Source organism: Papaver somniferum, chromosome 9 (assembly GCF_003573695.1).
Source record: "Papaver somniferum cultivar HN1 chromosome 9, ASM357369v1, whole genome shotgun sequence".
NCBI lineage: Eukaryota > Viridiplantae > Streptophyta > Magnoliopsida > Ranunculales > Papaveraceae > Papaver > Papaver somniferum.
Window position 1 is genome coordinate 53430725 of NC_039366.1, and position 15915 is coordinate 53446639.

The window sequence follows — 15915 nt, forward strand, 5'->3', positions numbered from 1 at the left end:
TTATTAGTCTAGCACATTAACTAATAATATTTTCCAGAGGATGTGCTTTAATTGATGGTAATTAAAACATATATTATGAAAATCATAATTAAATGCTTTCCAATTTTTCGGACGTGGGATCACCTTGAGTAGCGAGGAATATCTTTGAACAATTAATGATAAGAGTTATCTACATGTTCAAATATGCCGACATCTAGAAGTTTTTCAGCAAACCCTAATTCCAAGCTTCACACATAACATAAAGAGATACGTGAATATTGGAAACTCGGTTTTTCTCCTTGAGATCGGTTGTACCAACCTCACAATGTAAGTTGTGATCGGTTATACCATGCTTCCCAAACCAGGTTGTGACCGGTTACACCTTGCTTCCCAGAGATACCTTGTGATCGGTTACACCTTACTTCCCGAGTTAGCTTGTGATCGGTTGCACCTTGGTTCTCAGAGAACCTTGTGACCGATTACAACTAACTTCCCAAATTAGCTTGTGACTGGTTACACCATGCTTCCAAAAGGTAGCTTGTAACCGATTACAACTAACTTCCCAATGTAGCTTGTGACCGATTACACCATGTGTTAGAGCACTACTCAGTCGAACTCGCAAGCGTTGCTATCTAAAGCTTGTTTGTCAAGTTTAGTTAATCAAAACTATAGTCTTGATTTCTAGTCTACTTATAGCTATATCTCGGATTAGGATAGAATCTGTAGTTGAGCTTTAGACTTCACGGCGTTCATCGATTGAAGATGAAGATCTACTGAGGAGAGCTTGGAGGAACTTCACCAAGAAAAGGTATGTGGAGACTAAAACTTATCTATCACTCAGAAGCATATTCTATTCTATCTTCTAATGATACTAAGTTGTATAGCTATATAGACTTTTATTTTACACGCATTTGATATTTCAACCTGAGTTTAACTCGCTTATATATTTCTCGAGATATGTGTTGGAAGATTTTTGCTTTAACTATGTTCATCATTATTCTTGAAAAGTTTATTTGGAAATAATTTATTTGTTGGAAACTAAATAATAAGTAAAAAGATGATCATGTGGAAATTGCCTTGAAATATCTTACATGATTTGTGTGAGACAATCATTTGATGTCGACTTGGAAAGTTTCGTATTAATCATTAGATCACTTGAAAATTACTTGAAGCTAATAGTGTGTGTGAGACAGCTATTATCGTCTTCTAAGGATGTTTCAATGATTTAAATGGGAGTTTAGAACAATTAACCATGTCTGGATACAACACGGTACGCGTACCTAGTATGCGAACTGTTTGGTAGTGATTCAGGTCCGGTAACTTTGTTTGCGTACCCAGTATGCAAACGGTTTTAACTGTTAAGGTCCGGGAACCTTGTTTGCGTACCTAGTATGCGAGGGGTTCTACCTGAGTTGGGTTCGGGACTGTTGGTCGCGTACCTAGTATGCGAACGGCTGGACATGCCAAGGTCCGGGCAGTTATTTGCGTACCTGGTTAGCGAACACAGTGGTTAAGTTCAAAAATCGACTAAGTATGTTTTTCATACTCATGAACAAAAACATTTATGAATGAAGGAATGCAATCTTTGCAAATTGTGGCTTATTTTTCATGAATTGATTCTTGTATAAGTACTTTGTACGATTACGAATCAATCCGATTTTGTTTCAATTTTTTCATATATATTTCTATGAGATAGTGAACAATTGAACAACTCTAATGAAACACAGTTAGATTCATTTGATTATATTTCATGATTGATTTATCACCATATTTGATCTAGAAGTGTTAGATAAATGTGGTTAAGACAAAAGTGTTCATATGGCTAACTCTGGTTAACTGTTATTGAGCCAACTCAATATACGTGTTTAGGTACGGTTACTCATATCTAAATGAAGGTATATTTCATTTGTGTGTAACAAGCTAAGACCATCTAATGGTGGAGATTGATTTTTTTTTAAGCAAACTTAGCTTGAATTCCAAATCAGGTTTTCATCTAACGGTGAATATTGAATGCTTTGTTACTAAGCTATCTTATCTTTGATTGAAAGATAAACCTGATTTGAAAGACTATATAAGGGATAACTCTAGCAACTGGAAAACCTAATCCCGACACTTTCCTGTGTCCTAGTTGCAACTAGAGTCGATTCTCCTTTAACCTGGGGTTTTACGAAACTATATTAGGTTAACGACTTGAAGACTTCATTTGGGATTTGTGAAGCCAGATCCAACTATTTTCTCTGTAATTGCGTATTCTGATCTTACTTGTTCTATCGTATTGAGTACTATCTTCTCTAAGATTTGCTCGAGATTTATCTCCGATAGGTAAGATATAAAAAGTAATCACAAAGCTCTTTGTATCATACTTTGTGATTCCACAGTAACTTCTTCTACTACCATATAGTTAATAAGTTATTGTGAGGTGATTGATATTTCTAAGATGCTCTTCGGCAGTATAAGACCAGATTATCAATTGGTTCATGTTCACCTTGATTTATCATAAGACGAAATAAAACTTCGTAAGTACTTCTGTGGGAGACATATTTATCTATCAGAATAGACTTATCTGTGGGAGACATATTTGTTTATAAGTCTTCGACTTTGGGTAGTAGAAACTCGTAGTTGTGGGTGAGATCATCTAAGGGAATCAAGTGTGCATAATCAGCGTGGTTCTAGAGGCGTAAGGAACGCGACTTTACCTTAATCGTTGTAAGACTTGGTTAGGGATCAACTACATTCCAGTCTGACGTTAACTTGTAGTAGGCTAGTGTGTGTAGCGGCTTAATACAGTGTGGTGTTCAAATCTGGACTAGGTACCGGGGTTTTCTTCATTTACGGTTTCCCCGTTAACAAAATTTCTGGTGTCTGTGTTATTTCTTTTCCGCATTATATTTCTATATAGTTGGAATATCACAGGTTGTGCGTAGTTCAATCAATTGGTAAATTCGACCTTTGTTTGTTGGATATAAATTGATTAACACTTGGGCAATGGTCTTTGGTACCGTCCAAGTATTTCTCACATCAATCAGGCTCATAGACTTCTATCTGTTTGATTTGCTGATTGATTTGAGAAAAAGAGATATAACTCTTTGATATCTTTCTTGGTTGAGATCTCTTTATAAGCTGGTGCTCTCGGAATAATATTTGAGTTAATCCATACAGATTTCCGAACGAGTTATTGGTAATGGTTGTTATAACCCCGCTTTTTCACCATGCTTCACAAAGTAGATTGTGACCGATTTCAACATGCTACATAATATAGGCTATGACCGGTTATACCTCAAATCTCAACAAGATAGGTTCTACCTTGTCATCTTATATTGGTCATTCAAAAGATATTCAATAAAGAACCTGACCAATCATCATTTCCTTTCAATTATGATACAAGTTCATATATGTACTTCCTTTAAATAGATGTTACAAAACACTGTTTCCTAGGGTGAAATCATACCTATGTTTTACACATAATCAAGAGACTATTTACAAAGATTATGTTGATGTCGTATTTACAAAGTTCCAAAAGATAAGCTTTTATACTTCGTAATTCAATAGATTCCTTGACACTTCGATCATAATATTATGACCAAGTCTAACTACTAGAGTATTATTTATATACAACTTCGCATGTTATGTTTTTCACCATAATCCGACTTGAAAGATACGTTAGGAATGGAAACAAGATCAAGTCAATATTACTAACCTCAAGTAGAAAGATGATGTCCTCGTTGTAGTCGTTACTTCTTCACATTCTTCAGGTCTTCGTAGTAATACTTGTACATATCAACAGTCCTAGACTTTCTGGTCTAACCTTAATGAAGTTGACTCTAGTATTTTATCAAGCGACTCTAGATGAGTTTTGATACTAAAATATGACAACCAAACTTGACATACCAACGCTTGGTGGGTTCGATTGAACTATGCTCTAACAATGGTCTTGGTTACTAAGCTTAAGAGTTTGAAGGTGGTTCTTAGTAGATGTAAGAATGAAGGATTTAAAAAAGAAATTGAACAAGTGATCACCACAAAGGATCAAATGAAAAATGTTCAACAATAATTACAACTTAATCATTTGAATAATGAGCTTGCAATTAGAGAAAATGAGGTGGTTAAGAATTATGCTGGACTTGCCAAGTATGAGGAGTCTATTGTTAAGAAAAAATCTATAGTTAAGTAGATGAAGGTAGGTGATTACAATACTAGATTCTTCCATTCCTTTCTTTAAGAGAGTAAATCTAGAAATAACATTATTTTCCTAACTTCTAGAGATACTGTTAAGTTGGAGGATGACAAGGTTATTGTTGCTGAGTATGTGGATTTCTTTTATTCTCTTTTTAATGTTGATTCAAATATTGATGATATTGATTATTCCTTGGGAACTATTAATTTTTGATAAGCTTGTTTTCTATGATGTTGTTGTTGCTCTTATTCAACTAGTATCTAGAGATGAGATTATGAAGGCTCTTATGCCATTTACTCTTCTAAAGCACCTGAGCCTAATGGGTACAACAACTACTACTTCAAAGATGCTTGGCCAGTGATTGGCAATGACTTTCCATCTGATGTGAGTAAATTTTTCAAGTATGGTAAGCTTTTATAAGAAGTTAACAACACTTTTCTCACTCTTGTTGAAAAGGAGAGGGTACCAAGTACACCACCATCTTTTCGTTCGACAACCTGTATGGACAAAACCTAATACAATTGCAAGTAGACCAACTTAATGATCCTTGATAATATGTATGTAGAGTTTATATCTCTATCTTTTCTCAATCAAAACGTACAGACTATGAAGTCCGAGAACCTGATTGTTAAGAAAAGTACTTGGACGATCTCAAAAATCAATATCCAAGATCAATCTGGTCGTATCCAATAATTAAATCAGATTCTGCCAAGTAATAAACTAGTTATCTATCTTTCAAAATACGAATTATACAAGAAACAAGTCACGTAATCGATCACAATTATATGGACGTAACTTCTTATATTGAGTGTATGCGTACTACTTGTGTAAATCCAATTTAAAAGATAAACAATAAAATATGGAATGGGAAAAACACAAGACACCAGAAGTTTGTTAACGAGGAAACCACAATAGCAGAAAAAACCCGTGACCTCGTCCAGATTTGAAAACCAAACTATATCAAGATAAAGATATTCAGAACTAGATTCACGAATCCCCAAAGCAAAGTTTTTAGTCGTAGACCTAATTACGTTCCTAAGAGGAAACCTAGGTCAATAGAGGAAGACTCTAGCTATCAATTGGGACACAAAGTGTCATGGATTAATTTTTCAATTGAAAGAGCATCTCAATTTATAGTTATTCAAGACTTAGGATTTCTTAGAATTCAAGCTATAAGATAACTTGAGAATCAAGAAAACACATTTTCTGTTTAGATGAAACTCTAATCAGGGTTTCAAGTAAGCATGTGAGAAATTATGTTGAAGTCACATTAGAAGAATCTACAAAGTGATCAGGTTACGGGACCGTGTATAATGATTGTTCTTTGGCGAAAAACTAAAAGCAATTTGATGTTCATTTAAACATTTAAGAATTTAATCATGATGCAAAAACAAGTCTTTTAGTGATCAATGATGTCTTAGAGGTGTTTATGAGAGTCATTGCAATGTTAAACATATATAAAAAAACTAAGTCCTTGAGCATCTACTAAAATCTATTGGGACCGTTGGTGAAACAGTTCGTGAACCGTAAGGCATTTCACGGGTCAAGGTGCTACGGTTCCTAAACCCAGTTCGCCAGTTTTACTCGGATCGATAACTCAGATGGACACGGTTCGTGAACTGAATTCGCCAATAGTAATACTTTTACACCAACATGAAAAATTCCGTTCACCACGGTTCATGAATTATCCTCAACTGAACTTGCGGTTTGCGTACAGGGTTTGACAGCCTTCCCTGTATTTTTGAAACTCATATATGGTTTGGGAAGTGTTTCACCAACCTACCCTGAGACGGAAATAAAAGAAGTTTTGTATTTCTCTCTTTTCATGTTTGAAACATTCCCAAAAGATAAAATCAGTTACTTGGGAAATTCCCAATTAATCCACATATTAATTCTTGAACAATTAATTGTTTCGGACTAATGTTATTAAGGACCTTTGAACATCCATGATTGAATCATATTTCGAGATGTTTAACAAGACAAGCTTGACTCAAAATTTATTCTTTGCAATAAATCTGTTAAAGCATAGCTGGTTGAACCCACCAAGCGTTAGTATGTCAAGTTTCGTTGTCATATTTTAGTGAAACAAAACTCATTTAAAAAGTCGCTTGATTATGTACTAGAGTCGACTTCGTATAGGTTAGCTTGAAATTATTAGGATATGAGACGTTACAAGTATTAGTGAAGAATTGAAGAAGTGAAGAAGTAAGGAGCTCAAACGACAACATTATCCTTCCACTTGAGGTTAGTGATATTTGACTTGAACTGTTTTATTCCCTAAGGTATCTTCCAAGTCGTGCATATTGCAAACATAACTGTGAAGCCTGAATGATTATACTCTAGTTAGACGTAGTATTAAGGAATACAATACGAAGTATAATGCTTATATTTTGAACTTCGTATATAAGACATCGACATAATCGTTTGAGTGCTCTTGTGATTATGTATGGGTGTGAGGTGAAGATTTCATCCTAGGAAATAATGTTTTACATTCTTTTAAAGGAAGTAAATTCATGAACTTGTTTCGTGAATCGAAAGGGAAATCGCTAGGCTTATTGGTATTGTTATTCATTGCATATCTTTTGAATTACCAATATGTGTGATTAGTATAACCGCTCATGACTTGTTTATGTTCTTGGTAAAACTATTCATAAGGCATGACTTTTGTATTGGTATGACTTTTATTAGTGAAACCGATATTAAGTAATCACCTGAGATAGTATGATCGATTTGTTATAATTGGTATGACCAACTCTAGGCAAAGGGGAACCGACCCTAGTAAGAGGTTCAACCGATCACAAGAGGGGAATCGATCCTTGTATGAGGTGCAACAAGTTTCTAGATATTGGGAACCGATCCTATGTGCAACACGTTTTTATATATTGGGAACCGGTCCTATGGACATGTACAACAAATACAAGTTAGATACCATATATATGTGGGAACCGATCATAGTACCTAGTCAACCGAATTTTGGAAAGCTAGTGTGACTAATTCCAGTACGCACATGGAGGTAGAACCGAAACTTGTTTTGGTAGAACCGTGAAACCCATGTTTGGTGATTGAGTGTTCTTAATCAATCACATAGTTCTTGGAAGCCAGATGAACCAATTCTAAACTTGTTTGGAAGTATGGCAAATCGATTCCAAGATAGTAAATATGAAAGATGATTTACTAAGTTAAGGATGTCGACATACTTTGAACATGTGCAGTAACGCTTATCTTTTATTGTTCAAAGATATTCCTTAATAGCTAAAGGAAATCCCGGATCGAAAAAATGAGGATCTTTTAATTAAGGTTTTTAATTTTATTTTTGGAAAATGAAAATTAGTAATGTGCATTTACTAGTTTGAGATTTTTTAAGAGATTTTCGGTCAATGTTTGGACAAAGCATTTCCAGGAATTATCGAACCGAATTTGGAAATATATTGCATATCTTGAGAATATTTTCGGTTTTGGAAATTCCTTGGTGTCCAAACTTCCTTGGTCTATAAATATCAAAGTGTGCATTTCGAGCAAACTAATCCTCAAAGCCAGAAAAACTACCTAGTTGTGTTGTTACGGGTGGAGCCTCATATTCGGAGAGGAAAGTAACCTAATTAGGCGAAATCTCTTACGGCCGCTCGGTTTAAAGACTAAGAACTGTTATCCGTAACCAAAGAAAGCTGATTAAACTTGGAATCGGTAACAAGGAGTATGTTCGAAATATTAATCGAAAGGTTAATGCTTTAGCCTGTGAACATAATCAAGGTACTGTGTGCAGAATCCAATATATCAGTCGAGATGCTGTTGGTGAAGATCCTGAAAAATTTGAGGAAATTCAAGATGATCATTGAAAAATTTGTTAATTTTTTATTATTTCAATTTGGTCTATTATGAATAAAACTATCTATTTATGAATAAAATTATTTGGTTTATAATATTTTTCTTGTGATAGTTTATGATTACATAGACTGTGCTTGAGTCCTTTATATTATTGCTATGTATGTTAATGGGATGTTTGATTTCGGTTTTCATGACCATAATATTCGATCTCATATGTTGTGAACCCTTATGGTTTGGGTGACTTTTTGGTTTAGCAGAATTAAGTTCTAGCCCATGTTGGTAGGCTTTATCAAAGGATCATGAGGGGTTCTGATTGAAACAATATGCGAAAAAGTCACAATATGTTGAATCGTTTGGTTTATCATAAAAGCATACGTGTTTCGGGGTTTTCAACTTTTGCTTGCAATAGTTAAAAACCGGTTTTCAACCTTTCTCTGGTAAAGGTTGGTTGTTGTTATTCTTTTGTCTTGCATAAGGATGAAAACATAATGATATTTCGGTATCAATTCTCCCTGGAAAGAAGATGCAAACATATTGGAGAAGAGGATGTGAAATTTGAGGTAACGACTTTGTTAGTTAATCGTTTTCCTGTTTAAAAAAAGCCTGATTTTATTGCGTATAATTATTGCTTTTGCTTAACAAAATTTTGGTACAATTGATATTTTATTCCATTATTTGTGTATGGATGTGTGTGTGATTCAATTGTTTCCGGTTAAGAAAAACTATTGTTACTTTGCTTTATTGTCTGGTACCAATCGTTTAGGCTTACAAAATTTCGGTGCAATTGCGGTGCTTTAATGCCTATGTTGTTTCAATTGCTTCCGGTTGAGGTAAATAATTATGAAAGTTGATTGATTTATTTGGTTTGTATGAATTGTTTATGGCTTAACAAAAGAAAAGGTTTTCGAGATGAATTGTTTAGTCCAATTTGATTCCAGATAAGAGAAACTAAGTTAATTCTGATCTTAGTTAGACTTATCAAAGTGGGGGGTTTCGGTTATTCAAGTCTAATCGAATGCCTTAACAAGAAATGATAGTTAACTAACCTAGTATTTGTCTTCTTTAAAAGTGAAAGGTCTAAGTTATATGGATAATTAGAACCCGATGAAAAAATAGAGTTATCTTTATTTTGATCTTATTGGATAAGCGATTGTATTTGTACAATCGGTTTAGCAAAGGAACTAAGGTGCTTAGTCGATTTTTGGTTTGCTAAACTATTAGGGAAAATTTCTTCGGGCAATTATTTCCTTGGTAACATATCAAAACTAAATTACTTTGGTTTTGATATTGGTTATCAAAAATGGTGTGTGGAACCCTCGTGCTTAACTCTATAGGATGCAAGTCTTGTGAGATTTGTAAGATCCTTTCGGTTTGTCCTTTATTTGCTCGTATCTTTGTCATTTTGTGATAAAAAGGGGGAGAAATATATGGAGTAAACAAGTGATACTGGTATTGATTAACATTGATTGGTATCACTAAGGGAAAGGACATTGGTGCTTAAACGTTATATCTAACGAAAGAGTAAAGTATAGACTAAGGGGGGTAGCATATCATATGATACTTGTAGTTATATGGACTACAAAGGAATAACAAAGACGTGTGGATTGAAAATATACCTATCTTACTGCTAGAGCATAGCTCGGTCGACCTCGCATGCGTTGTTATATCAAGCATGTTTGTCAATGTTAGTGATCAAAACTATGACTCTTGATTTTTAGTCTACATAGCTAAGTCTCGGACTAGGATAGAAAAGTGTAGTTGAGCTCAAGAACTTCATGGCGATTCATCATACAACGACAAATATCTACTCAACGAACCTTGGAACTTCATCAACAAAAAGATATGTGGAGACTTGAACTTATCTATCACTCAAAAGTCTATCTCTTCTATCTCCTACTTCTTATGAGACATAAATTGTATGCTATATAGAATGGATCATACACATTTGATATTTCGAGCCGAGTATATCTCGCCTATTTATATCTCGAAATCATGTGTTCGTAAAGCGTTTCGCTTTGATCGGGTTTATCTTCACCTAATGACGAAAGTCATAATGTTTCAATCACTTTGAAAATCGCTTTGACGAGAAATAGTGTAACAACTATATAACGTCCTCTAAGAATGTTTCAATGGTTGGAATGAGAGTTTAGGTCTATATAACCAATGATGGATATAAGCATTGTGTGGAAACACATATGCGCATAAATCCTATTCCTTAATCCGAAGTTTGCGAACTTTTTTGATTGAGAGAAACCGGGGGAATTGGCTTTGCCAAGTCCGCAAACTCAGTTTGCGAACTCAATCCCCGAACTGACGGAAGTTCTCTTGCCGAGAATTTCTGCTGGATTTTCCAAAAACTCGTTTGCGTGTTTAGTCCGCGAACCTAGTCCGTGAACTAGCGGAAGTCTCCTTGCCGAGATTTTCTGCTGAGTTTACAATGTTGAACCAACATACACGTACACGTTTGGGCACGGTTTTCACAAACCCAGTAAAGGTATATCTCAAGTGTGTGTGACAAGATAAGTTTTCGATCTAACGGTTGAGAAACATTAGCTTGAATCTAAATCAGGTTTTCATCTAACGGTGAATATTGATTGCTTTGTAACTAAGGCAAAACCCAGATTTGAAGACTATATATAGGAGACATCTAGCATTGGCAAAACTAATCCCCACACGTCTGTGTGATACTAGTGCGCTCGCTAGAGTCGATTCTCCTCTAACCTTTGGTTTTCTTCTCTAAAACCAGGTTAACGACTTAAAGACTTCATTAGGATTGTGAAGCCAGACCGATACTACTTTTATCGTAGTTATGTGATCTGATCTTGCATCTTCTATCGTACGAGTACAATCTTTGATTGGATTGAGATCGTGAGAGTTCTCCGATAGGCAAGATAAAGAAGTCACAAACATTTCCGTCTCACTGTTTGTGATTTCTCGACGTCCTCTTGTGTATTCAAGTAAGACTGTTGAGAGGTGATTGATTAATCTAGGTTGTTCTTCGGGAATATAAGACCGGATTATCAATTGGCTCTTGTTCACCTTGATTTCATATCTTAAGACGGAACTAAAACCTAAGGTTTTTCTGTGGGAGACAGATTTATCCTTTGATAGACTTTTCTGTGTGAGACAGATTTGTTTATTATCAACTCTGCGATCTTGGGTTGCACCAACTATTGGTTGTGGGTGAGATCAGCTAAGGGAATCAAGTGCGCAGTATCCTGCTGGGATCAAAGGCGTAGGAGTACAACTTTACCTTGAATTAGTGGGAGACTGATTGGGGTTCAACTATAGTCCAGTCCGAAGTTAGCTTGGAGTAGGCTAGTGTCTGTAACGGCTTAATACAGTGTGTATTCAATTTGGACTAGGTCCCGGGGTTTTTCTGCATTTGCGGTTTCCTCGTTAACAAAATTTCTGGTGTCTGTGTTATTTCATTTTCCGCATTATATTGTTTATCTTTATAATTGAAATAATACAGGTTGTGCGTTAAAGGTTAATCGATTGGAGATCCGACCTTGTGGTTGTCGATTTCATTGATTAACACTTGGACATTGGTCTTTGGTACCGTCCAAGTTATTCCTTGTATTTGATAAAGACTCGCTATTGTTTTTAGCTTGAGTAAAAATAAAATCAAAAGAGAGATATTAACTCCTTGAGATACTTTTATTTAGATTGAGTCTGACTGTCTAGTTGATTCTCTAGCAAAGTATTTCGGATTTAGTCCATACAGATTGCTAAGCGAAATATTGGGTGGTGTTGTTAGACCCCCGCTTTTTCAATTGGTATCAGAGCAGACAAACACACTAAGACCTCATCAGTCTGTGTTTGTAGCGATCTGACTCTATGGACAGAGGTGTTATCTCTACTAACATACCACCAGTATTCGATGGCTCTAATTACTTATGGTGGAAAATTTCTATGCGAGCCTTCATCCAGTCGCGTGATTTTCAATCATGGGTATATGTTGTCAATGGCTATGATGTGCCTGTTGTTGCAGCCGGAGACGTAAACGTTCCCAAGAATATTGGTGAATATAATGCTGCCGAGATTCTTGCTGCAAAGCAGAATTCTGAAGGGTTAAATGCTATCATACATGCCATTTCCCCAAGTCTTCAACACCATGTATCTAATTGCACTAGGTCTAAAGATGCTAGGGATATCTTAGAATGCGTATTTGAAGGTAACTCCAGTGAAAAGGAAGCTAGGATTCAAAACCTTAATTCCGATTGGGAAAACTTTCTTATGGGAGATGAAGAATCATTTGATGAGTTTAATCACAAAGTGTCTGAAATTGTTAATATATCTTTTGCATTGGGTAAGACTATTACTGAAAAGGACATTGTGATGAAAATTCTCAGATCGCTGCCATCTAGATACGAGTCTAAGAAGCATGCCATCGTTGAGGGGAATAACCTCGATAATCTTTCCAGAAACACCTTGATTGGAAAGCTAAAGATCTTTGACCATGAGCATACATCCAAAGTCGGTAAGGATGTTGCCTTTAAAGCACATAAGAAAACCAAATTACTTGTCAAAGGTAAAAGTGTTCATGTCTCTGAGGATGATCAGTCTGAGGATGATTTTTTGGATGAAGATCTTGACAAATCAGTCTCCTTGATCACAAGACAGTTTAGGGATCTTCTGTTGAAGAGAAGTAAACGGTTTTCAAGAGACAAACTTAAGTCATCAGACAAACCTCACGGCTGCGTACCTCCTAAAAATAGGGATGCTGACGAGGCTGATGACGAGGACATGCCTCAGTGCTTTAAGTGTAAGGGTTTTGGCCATTTTGCTAACGAATGCCCAAATCGTAGAAAATATACTGGGAACAAAGGTATATCTGTAACACTTGATGAAATGTCTGAAACCTATGATTCTGATGAAGATAGAAAATCAAGTGTATGGCTTCTTTGTGAAAACATCGATTTTGATACCTGTAGCAATACATATATCAACCTCAATGGGTTCGGAGAATAAGGAAACCCAATCAAGCTGGAAGATTCACTGAATCCGGTAACTGGAAACCCTATTAGTGATGTTTCAGGATCAACAGTATGTCTTGCTGCTTGCACATCTCAGATGCCTGAATACTATCCAAGATTGACGTGCTCGTTTTGTTCGATGAAGGGACATGAACTATCAAGGTGTTACAAATACAAGCACCAAATAAGGCACGCAAGAAAACTTCAACGAAGAGCATATCGATTAGCAAGATTGCTGAAACTTGCTCGGAAGACCGCCGAGGTATTAGGATCTTATCTTCGTCTAAGAAATTGGTTTCCAGAGATAGAATAAGACCATTTGAAAATAAAATATGGTCAAATCAGTTTGATAGGCAGAGATCAGAGGATTCCTCTCATGTGGAAAAAGATGGACAAATCGTTGTTCATCGCAACACAACTTGATTGTGTTGTTAGGAAAATCTTGTCTCATGTGCCTGATCGAAAAGAGACAAGATTGAGTGCTGATCCAGACTTCAGAAAAGTTTTTCCTTCTTTTCTTAGATTTGTTATTTTTGTCTATCAAATAAAAGAAAGGGTTATTATCGAGAATTCTACTCTTTATAGGGTTTTAGAGTTGGGCTTATGCGAACCTGTCAATAGGTTTCGAACCCTACATTCCTTTTCCGATTTTGACATCCTTTATAAGACCGCTTGTTGAGTTAAGTGATTCCATCACATAAATCCAGTTGTTCATAACTGTTCTCAAAGAACTATGTCATTAGATGGAAAGGATGTCAACATGATTGTTAATCCATCAATCAAGGAAAAAGAGAAATCTCATGTTTCTAAGTCCCTGAAAAGAAAAAGAAGGAATACAAGAAAACCCAGGGTTGTTCCTTCTAACTCTCAGAAGTTTTCCGATGTTTTTGATGAGTTAAAGAAAATAAGAAGGGAGATTTGTGAAATAAAGACTTTCGCGTCTAAATCCTTGGAAATTCAGAGGACCCTAATTCGACCTCTTCAGCCAAGACAGTTCGTGGGTATTGACACTTATCTCCGTGAACCTTATGTCCCGATGGTTGTCGATAACAAGGAGTTCGGGAATGATAAAGAATTTCTCAAAGGAATTGTTGCCTAGTATATCTTGTTTTTGGAGTAGTTGGAAGAATAACTAGAGTTTTCAATAGCGAAGATTGTGACTACACATAGCTATTTCGTTTTCATCTTCTTATGTTTATTTTTTAGGTTTATTGGTTTTAAATTCTAAAAATATTTGGAGGATGATGTTATTGCAGTATTAATCTTTATGATTATGTGATAGTGCAATATTTTTATGGGATATGTATTGTTTGCGTCCGTTAACTTGAAGGTCCCATATGTTGTCAAAAGTAAAGTCGTTCATGAATTGGATTTCGTATTGATGAAAGGACGAATGGACTTTTGACAAATACAAAAGTTATGCCTATGCTGTCATTTATTGATGGAAAATAGGATAAAATCTTTTGTGTGACAAGGATAAAGTCTATTATGTCATTATGCATATAGTGATGGAAAGATAGAATAGATCCTTGTATGTATTCCGCGGTATTGATCTTCATTGATCTATTCTTTTTGTATTACCGTGAAAGCTCCATTGTGTGTCTTATGTTGAGCACGATAGAACTAAGTCGATTATTCTTATTGGCTTTGTTGGTTGTTCCATAATATGTTATATGTTGAGCATTATGAACTAAATTAACCATCTTGGTTGGTTATTTAGTTATTTGCTCTGAAAGTCTTCTTTTTTCGAGCAAAACTTTTGACAATTATATTGATTACCTTCGTGATTAGTTTGGTTTTTTGTATTCCAATTAGATTAATTATGGGTTCTGTTGCAATTAGTCTAGTTGAGTTTTCATATATTCCACAAGTTCTTGTGTTGAGTATATGAATGGCTATGTTCTATTGGTTGATGTAGTCGTATATTCCGTAAGGTTTTCCCTATGTTGAGTATGTGAATGATTAAGTTAGTCATCTTCGTATGATTACCTTAATCGTAGTTCCGTAAGTTTACTTATGTTGAGCACAATCAATTAAATTGATCACTTTTGTGGTTTGATTTAATTGCGTATTCCAATTAAATTAATCATGGGTTTACTTGTGATTAATTTGATTGAGTTTTGGATATAGAAAATCATTTTCCTATGGTTTTTGGTGTCCAATTAAAAATCCTTCTTTTCTTTCGAAATTAAGGTCGCTCTTGTTGTTCTCTCGGGAATGACATCAAATGGGGGAGAGTTCTTTTGAACTTGTGATTAATGGTAATATCTTGCGGGTGTGCGGCTGTGGAATTTTATAGGGGTTATCTTGTATCTTAAAACTCCTTGATGAATGCATTTAGCTTCGGCTTTATGATTGCATCTAAATTAAGTTGGTATGTATTTTTCTCTTTTAGTCTATGAAACGTCTCTTCTCGGAAATTTCATTAGGAACCCATTCTTGTACCTTTGCCAATTTTATTGACAAAAAGGGGGAGAATTAATGTGTAGTTCTACTACATATACATATGGTTTTCGGATCATTGTGTAAGGGGGATTGGTTTCCATATGAGATGGAGTATTGACTAAGGGGGAGTGATACTATGTCACTGTATAATAATGATCGAGAATCTCGATTTCTCTCATTGTTATAGCTACGGATCTTCAAAACGGTGATGCTAAACTTACAACCTTTGGGATCATTGAAGTACTTGGAAGGACGAAGATTTCAGTGAACGTTGAAGATTAGACTATGGAATAGGATCCACTAAAGTTTATCTTTTTTGTATTTCATATGTATTAATAGTTTTGTCACTAAAATTGACAAAGGGGGAGATTGTTAGAGCATAGATCGGTCGACCTCGCATTCGTTGCTATATCAAGCATGTTTGTCAATGTTAGTGATCAAAACTATGAGTCTTGATTTCTAGTCTACATAGCTAAGTCTCCGACTAGGATAAAAAAGTGTAGTTGAGCTCAA